This window comes from Glycine soja, chromosome 10, assembly GCF_004193775.1.
Source record: "Glycine soja cultivar W05 chromosome 10, ASM419377v2, whole genome shotgun sequence".
Lineage (NCBI taxonomy): Eukaryota > Viridiplantae > Streptophyta > Magnoliopsida > Fabales > Fabaceae > Glycine > Glycine soja.
Window position 1 is genome coordinate 30,492,260 of NC_041011.1, and position 9,591 is coordinate 30,501,850.

Genomic DNA, 9,591 nt, shown 5'->3' on the forward strand with positions numbered 1-9,591 from the left:
TGGATAGAAGACTCCAAGAAGATTAGGCCAGAGATGCAAAAGAAGCCCCTAGGGTTCTCATGAGCCTTAGGGTAGATTTTGGGCCCATGGGCTAAGTATGAGCCCACTTATCTTTGTACATATTAGATTAGGATTTCATTATTTTTGGGCCTTTTATTTAGAGCTCCATAATGTAGGTAGGGTATCCTAGAAATGTAGGATTTTTTAGCCCTTGTATTTTAGGAAACCTAGACTAGTTTTTGTATTAAGGATAGTTTTGTAATTTCACATGCATTAAGTGAATATTTGATGTGAGTGTTGAGAAATAAATTTAATTGAATTGGGAGAAGCCCAATCTAATTAAATTTTAGAGGGGGAGGTGAGCATTTGCTTGCTACACCTCATTGCCACATCATATAGTCACACTTTGTGCATGTCCTTCATGCTTTACATGCCTCATGACACCTAAGTACACTTAGTGGAGAATCTTGGACTTGATCTTGGATTAGTGGGCTGAACCATAGCTAAAATTCACTAATCATAATTAGTGAAATTTTGACTCCAAAATTTGGCTCGACAAATTCAAGTGAAATTTGAATAGAAATTCAAATTTTCCTCCAATTTTGTGTGACACTTAGGCTATAAATAAAGACTATGTGTGTGCATTTTTTGGAACTTTAATCATTAGAGAATTACACTTCAAAGTTCAGACCTCAAGCTCTTATCCATGGCTTCCTATGGTGGTGAACTTCTTCTTGACTCATTTTCTCGTTGAAGTGGCGTCTCCAATCACTTTTCCTCCTTCTCCATTCTGTTGCCATTGATCTTCAAGAAGTAAAGGACTCCATTGATGAAGAAGATCCAAGACCTACAAGCTCCACATAGAGCTACATCATGGTGTTAATGTTGAAGATGATGATTCATACATTGATACTTATGTTAGTCATTTGTCCACACAAATGTCACCTAACATCATCAGAGAAGAAGAAGTAGACGACGTTCATGCTAATTGTAATGATCATGATGAAGGAGAATTAATTAACATCATCTAATGTAATGTTTGTATTATGTACTTGATTTCAGTCCATTCAATTACATAAGTTATTGAGTTTTTTGATAATGTTGAAAATTAATGTTTTTTTCTTTATAGGTAAATGGCTACACCACCCAGCTCTCCTCCTCCTCCTCCTTCTCCTTCTCCTACTGGTACAACATCACATTCGTCGTCTACCTTGTAGCAGACAAGAAAAGCCATACACCTAAGATCATTGGCTACTAGACCAATTGGGGCAAAGAGACCCTTGGTCCATGTGGATCCCGCAATCGGGAAAGCCAACGGTCCCCACAAAAAGAAGTTAAGAACATATTTGGGGATCATCACTCGTGATAAGGTGGATGTGACATACGAGAATTGGAAACAAGTCTCTACTACTTAGAAGGATTTGATATGGGAGGATATTCAGGTATTTTAGTTAAATGTTGCATTTTGTTCATTAATAATAAAATTGTAATTTAGTAACAATAAAATGTAATTTTTTGTTTGTCAAACTAAATTTGATATCCCTGAAGCATCTGATCTAAGGATAAAAAAGAAAATACTTCAGATTGTGAGGGAACGGTGGAGATAGTTTAAGTCTGATTTGACGTCGAAATGGGCACTTGCAGTCGACAAGGACACTATCGATGACACTATATGCGAAAAGTATGACATTAGCAAGGAGAAGTGGGCTCAATTTTGTCAGAGTCGTAGATACCCTTCATGGAAGGTAACTTTGTGATTTTCATTGTTTTAAACTTTAAATTTCTTATTATTATCAGTAATGATAACTTTCAATAATATTTAATTTTTACAGGATGTGCGAAAAAAGACACAGGCCATTCAGAAACAAAATAGTGCCCCTTACGTGTTGTCTCATGGGGTTATGAATTTCTAGAAAACAACTTGATGGAGGAGAAGAAAAAGAAACAACTAGAGGAAGCTGCTAAATCTGGAAGCATTGACACCGTCATTGATCCTCCATCTCCCATCAGACACACGTGAAGTGGAAGATGGCCCGCACCAAGAAAACTGGGCAAATGATGTCTGATCCATCTAAGGAAATTGCTGACAAGATTGTAAGTCACTTTCAATTGTGAATTGCAATTATTTATGTTTTTTATTTGATTGAGTAAACAAATAAATGTGTTCATTACAGGATTCCTTGGAGGAGCAGGCCTCACAGGGTTCCTTTGTCGCCCATGGACGTCAAGATGTACTGACTGCTGGCATTGGGCGACCAGAACACCCTGGTCATGTGCGTGTTGCTGGAGCCAGTGTCGCGATCAAACAATACTTTGGACTGGCTCCAAGGACCTCCCACTCATCTTCGTCCATGGCTCTCGAAGACCTGGAGCAACTAACACAAAAAATCAGGGATCAGCTGGAGGAGTCGATCAAAGAAAAAGTGACTAGACAACTAATGTTGTCCTTCAGCCAGATGCATTCCCAATTTCAGTTGCAGATTCAGAGGGACTCACACTGCCTCTTAAGCCTGAGGTTGGTCCTTCAGCTGCTAGTGTCAGCACAAAGGAGAGTTATGTTGATCCCTCAGTGAACGATCCAAACATGGGTGACTCAGAGAAATGCGGGTTGTACGTCGAAGAAAATCCTCCCTGCCTGGTTACCCTAGGAAGACTTTATGAGGGGTCGAAAACCGTTCACAACATCCCTTTGCGCCATGATCAAGTCAAGGTTGGTGTTGAGGAAGTTAGAGATGCAGATGCTCCCATTCCTGTACCCACTAAAGAGGTTTAGTTAGTGGGGCAAGCACTTAACACCTTCATTGCCTGGCCGACACATCATGTCTAGAGTTTATCAGAACAAGTATTTCACTATCATTAAATGTTTTTTTTCAATTAAAGTGTTCATTGTAATTAAATTATTTTAATTACGTGTGTTGGATAAACAAGGAGCTGTGGGACCGGTGAAACTTCCAGATAGGCAGGATCATGATGTCGATGATCCCCTATATCTGATGACATTGACCATCCCACAACTTTTTCTTAAGCCGTTGCAGGTTATGTGGGATGCTACCATGTTTGGGGTGTTTAATGGCAACTTCCCCTTGTACATAAAGCATGAAGATCTGTCTAAAATAGCACATGGTGGTCAATGTCTCAACATCTCTGTTATACAGTTGTGGATTCTGTAAGTCAGTTTACATTATTGTTTTTTTACCTAACTTATTGTTTTAAATTCATACATAATTTACTCTATTTTAACAACAATAGGCATATGACTGAGACAAGTATGTGAGCGGGGAATGCTGATGTGTATGGATTCCTCGAGCCACAGTCCATACAGAGATCTGGGCAATCACAATTTGAATCAAAAAATGATATTAAGAATTGGATGCAGAAATCAAAGAGGGATGTGTACCTAGGAGCCTACTTGAATGGGTAAGTTAAACTGAACAAATGAATTTAAATAATGTATAATAGTATAATAACTTCTATTTTTCTCCACTGCAGTGCACATTGGCAAATGGTCGTCATTTTACATAAGGAAAATGTTGTCATCTAGTTTTGTTCATTGCATAATAGGACAGACAACTACCTCAAAGGAATAATTAATAGGTTAGTTTTATTTTTCAATACATTTGCATTAGCATTAGTCGGGAACATCAATATTATAATTGTAAAATACGCATCCATGTTTGTATTGAACAATGCTTTGAAAGGACTTGACGGTACTCCACAAAGTAAGTCCAAGGCTGCTGCTAGGTGGATTGTTGTTAAAGTAAGTCATATAAACAATGTTTCTAGTTATATTTTAATACTGTGTAGACTAATTTGTACTTAACATTCAATATCTAAATTTCATAATATATTTAGTGTAATAGACAAAAAGGAAGCACTGAGTGTGGGTATTCGTCATGCACTGGATGTCAACTATAATCTTAGGAAGTTTCAACAATAATTGGGAAATGGTAATTATTCAATTCAAACATATTTCATTTTGTTATGATTGGTATTATACATTATTAACTTATGTTTTATTATATCATGCAGTATTTCAATGATGCTAGACCATTGGAATCAGAGAGACTAAAGGCGCTTTGCATCCAGTGGGAAACCTATTATTTGAAAGTTAAAAATGAAACAATTAGTGTTTAAGTAATTTTGGAATTGCAGTTTAGCTAATTTAAATTTTTTACAATTCAATTCATGTTATATGCACATTAAATATTCTTTTAATTCATAGTAAATATTTAATTTTTTTATGGAATTTCTGCCAAAATTTGTCTGAAAAAAGAATGAAAATTATCTCTGTTGTGGTTCTGCTTTTAAATTTTCAGGTTAATTTGCGGTTATTAAAAAAACATACAGCATATTAAAAAAAATCCAAAAAACAACATCGCTTTTAAGTAAAAACTGATGTTGTATGCATATATTAACATCGGTTTTTTCAAAAACCGATGTTAAGCTTTACTCACAACATCGGTTTCTATAAAGTCAATGTTGTTGGTGAACATACAATATCGGTCTTTTACCAATAACCGATGTCGGTTATCAGAAAACAACATCAATTTTTAGTAAAAACCGATGTTGCATGTATATATTAACATCGGTTTTGCTAAAAACCGATGTTGATATGAAGATATATATGACTTTTTTTTTTATAATTCTTACTGTGAAACATCGGTTTTGTGAAAAACTGATGTTGTCATTTTTATGTTAACATTGATTTTGTATGTTAACGATATTACTTTTAACGTCGATACTTTCAACATTGGTTAATGTTGACAGTCCTTAATAACTGATGTTAAAACCCTATTTTCAAGTAATGACTTGACTGCCCCGCTATTGGCAAATAGTTTGGTGCTAAAGAAATTTTTGCCCAGGCCTGTCTATTTTTGCTTTACTTGTTCTTATCTTGCTATCTAATGTTATTATTATTGATACCAAGGTTTTTGTACTATTTTTTTTTATTATTATTATTATTATTGTTATTATTATTATTATGTTATAGGTTCTGAGGAAGCTTGTGGATGATGCTTCCAAGTTTTTGAACGATAAGGTTACCAAGGTCGTTGTTACTGTTCCTGCTTATTTCAATGACTCCCAAAGGACTGTCACTAAGGATGTGGTCAAATTATTGGTCTTGAGGTTCTTCGTATTATCAATGAACCAACTACTGCATCCTTGGCCTATGTAGAAGCAAATGACTTTGATGTTTTGATGATGATCATGATGATTTGATGCAAATGATGCAAATGCGCTTTTCAAGTTTAAATTCAAGACAATGATTCAAGAATACAAGACACAAACATTAAGATGATTACTTGTACATTAGGAAGGAAATTCCTAATTGATATAGCAAAAGGTTTGGCCAAGTAATGCATGTTAAAAAGTGTTTTTCAAGAGATTTACTCTCTGGTAACCGATTACCAGAGGATGTAATCGATTACCAGTGGCCAAAAATGGTTTACAACAGCTACTAAATATTTGAATTCAAAATTTAGACTGTGTAATCGATTACACCATATTGGTAATCGATTACCAACAGTTAATAAACGTTTTAATTCAAATATTAAAGCCTGTAATCGATTACACAAATATTGTAATCGATTACCAAAGGAGATTTTCAGAAAATAACTTTCAAGAGTCATATCTATTCAAATGGTTTATGAATGGCCATCAAAGGTCTATTTATATGTGACTTGGAAACACGAATAAAGAGAGAATTTTTTATTGCCCAAAAAGTTTTATCCTCTCAAAAGATTAAGAGAGTTTTTCTAAATTGAAATGTCTTATCCTCTCAAAGATTCCTTGATCAAACACTTGCATATTCAAATAAGGAATTGTGATTGATCTTCATTGTACAATCTGTCTATTTCAAGAGAGATTTCTTCTTCTTTTCTTTTTACTTCTGAAAAGGGGTTAAGAGACCGAGGGTCTCTTGTTGTAAAGGATTCCTGAACACAAGGGAAGGGTTGTCCTTGTGTGATTCAGACTTTGTAAAAGGATTTTACAAAGAGAGTGGAAAATCTCAAGTGGGTTGCTTGAGGACTGGACGTAGGCACAGGAAGTGACCGAACCAGTATAAATCAAGTTTGCATTTCTCTCTTCCCTTAAACTTCTTTTATTTATTGCTATTTATCTTTTGCCTTTAAAGAAGTTTATACTGAATTGCCTTTTGAGTAATTCATGTTAAGGGTGCATTGTTAATCTAAAAAGAGAAAGTGAAATTTTAAATTGGGGAATAGTTCTTGTTATCTTAATTCAACCCCCCCTTCTTAAGATAACTGAGGCCATTTGTCTAACAGCCTATGGCTTTGAAAAGAAAAACAATGAAGCAATTCTTGTTTTTGACCTTAGAGGTGGCACCTTTGATGACTCTATGCTCGAGGTTGGTGATGGAGTGTTTAAGGTCCTCTCTACTTCTAGGGATACCCACTTGGGTGGTGATGACTTATATAAGGTACCTTTCCCCTTCTTTCTTCTCTTGTCTTGTCTTGTCTTTAGTATTGTGAGTAATGAATGATATTTTTTATACTTGCTAAGTGTTTGTTTCCTATTATAGAGAATTTTTTATTGGCTAGCTTCCAACTTTAAGAGAGATGAAAGCATAGGCCTTTTGAAAGACAAACAAGTTCTTTAGTGTCTCACTGAGACAGCCGAGAAAGCAAAGATGGAGCTCTCAACATTGACTCAAACTAACAACATGTATTATTTACTTTTCTCCTCAATCATATCCTATTGCTTTTTCATTGTGCTCTTATTACCAAACCATTGTTGACATTAATGCCATATGTTTTCAGTTTTCCATTCATAATTGCCATAGCTGATGGACCCTAACATATTGTAATTTATGACAATGGCTAAATTTGAGGAATTGTGTTTAGATCTTCATGACAGGTACTGAATTTGATGAATGGATGGCAAACATGACTTCCCTAAAGCTAAACAAACTACTCAGCTACAATAATACTTTTGTTTCAGGCTCAGGACACTTGTTGAAAACTCATCGAGGGATGCAAAACTCTTGTTTAAGGATCTTGATGAAGTCATCCTTGTTGGTGGATCAACACGTATCTAAGTTGTTTAGGAGCTTGTAAAGAAGTTGACTGGCAAGGATGCAAATGTCATTGTCTATCCAAATGAATGTTTGTTTAAGCTTTTCAGGTGCCCTTGGAGCTACAATTCAGGTGGGATTTAGCTTTTATCATTAATTGGAAGGGGGCAGAGAATGTTTGTTTAAGCTTTTTAGTGTTTGGTCAAATGTTTTGTTTTCTGGATAGCATATTATTCTTTTTGTTAATTAATGCTTCTTATTGTAATTTATGTTTTTAGGCTAGTGTCTTGGTTGGAGATGTCAGCAACATTGTGTTGTTGGATGTCACTCCATTATCTTTGGGTCTGGAAACTATAGGTGGTGTGATGAAAAAAATTATCCCTAGAAATGCTACTCTTCCCACCTCAAAGTCTGAGGTTTTCTGAACTGCTGCTGATGGATAGACTAGTGTAGAGATCAATGTTCTTCAGGGTGAGAGAGAATTTGTTAGGGACAATAAATCACGTAGTAGCTTCCGCTTGGATGGTATCCCTCTTACACCTTGTGGTGTTCCCCGGATTGAGGTAAAATTAGACATTAATGTCGATGATATTCTCTCTATCACTGCTATTGACAAAGGCACACGAAAAAAGCAAGATATTACCATTACTAGTGCTTGTACCTTGCCTTCAAATGAGGTATCCACTATCACTAATAATCAATTACTTAAATAGCTTGTATATGTTATGTATGTGTGTGTGTTTCTTTTTAATTTCCAGTTGCTTGCTTCTTTTATGAAAAAAATGCCAATGTGAAGGGTCATTTGAGGTATGAATCTTTTTATGATGCTTACGACTAACTCTGGAATGAAATATAGGTGGAGAGAATGGTAAACGAAGCTAACAAATTTTCAAAGGAAGGCAAAGAGAAAAGGGATGCCATTGACACAAAGAACTAGGCAGATCTGTGGTGTACCAATTAGAAAAGCAATTGAAAGAGCTTGGAGACAAGGTTCCTATGCCAATTGATTGACCTTTTAGTTATATGACCCTTATGTTAATTGTTGATGTTGACCTTTACATCATTTGTGATTGAGATATTGCAATAGACTATGATGAAATTCCTGTCAGATTTATACATTGCCATAGTATTTGGTTGTCAATATGATCAAGGATCGTATATGCGTTCTTTGAGATTGATGTATGAAATTAATAATATAAGCACCATAGAGGAGTAAGACTTTGATTACATAACTACATAAGCAACATTGACTATGGTGGATGTCTCTTTTGAAGTGCATACCAGAAAACCAGACTTCTAAATCCTAAATACATGATACATAAGAAAGTTATCATAATGCTTAAGAAACTTGTTTTGTATTATTTCATGTTGTTTTGGCACAAAGTTTTTTTTTTTTTGGTTTCTCGTCTTGACAAGTATATATGCAATTTAATATGACAAGTATATGTTCTAGTTGAGAAATATTGCTTCCTTAGTATAGATTTTCATTCTTGGTTGATTATTTGACCATGGAAGAATATGTACTTCCAGGATGATGCAAATGAGAATGCCCTTAATCCAGGCACTCCTTTGATCCAGATATAGATGCCTAGTTGGATTCATTGAGAGAAAAACTAATTAAGGTAGCAACAATGTTGATTGCAAAATTCTTTCTTGTGCAGAATTGATACTATTATTCCTTCTCATTTAATTTATCTTGATATTGATTACTGCCAGGTGGAGAAGGAGTCTGAAACGCTTAATCAAGAAATTCAAGCATTAGAAAGAAAGTTTATTGTTAATGCAACTGGACATATCAATGAAGTTATACAATTATATGAGCAAAATTCAACGCATTAGGTGTTTCAGAGTAATTAAAGAGCTTATCATGACCTTCTTGTTCATATATTGACCTTCAATATATACAATCTTGTTCCACTAAATTTATTTTGATAGCAAATGTATGTTTTCCATTATAATTAAGCTGGGGATACTCCAATTTCAAATTGTATTTGTGTGTTTCAATTTCAACACCTATATGTTTCTTTTTTTAGTTATTTATTGGTAAGTAGTATCATCATGTTCTAGGGTATTCTTTTCCCTTTACTTTCTCTTTAGTTGGTTTCTCCCTTATTATTATTATCATTCGGTTACCCTTCATACATTTTTTCCCGTTATTTTTAAGTTAAACTACATACTTACAAGTTATATGTGTTGTGATTGGATATAAATATTGAAAGATTAGCTCTCCTATAAACTAAAAAGCTAAGCTATTAAAAGAGCCAGAGTATAATTTACAAACTGATGTAGATTATGATTTTTAACATCGATTTTAAAAACCAATGTTGAAAATGTTTACTTTCAACGACGACTTTTTCAACATTGATTTTAGAACCAATGTTAAAGCCTTTTTTATGTACTAGTGCTTGGTATACTATCTATTATAAATTGTATTTTTAGTTTTGATTTGATTTATTTAAAAGTTCAATTTGGTCTATTAATCTATTTAAAGATCTTCTTTACATTAAAGTTTTTATACAAGTCTAATTTTTCTATGTATTAGACAATAGACTCAT

The 9,591-nt window shown here is 34.4% G+C and overlaps 1 pseudogene; it reads left to right on the forward strand.

The window, feature by feature from the left end:
- The first annotated feature begins 2,028 nt into the window (after nt 1–2,028).
- On the forward strand, nt 2,029–8,047 carry LOC114371611 (annotated as a pseudogene).
- The last annotated feature ends 1,544 nt before the right edge of the window (nt 8,048–9,591 follow it).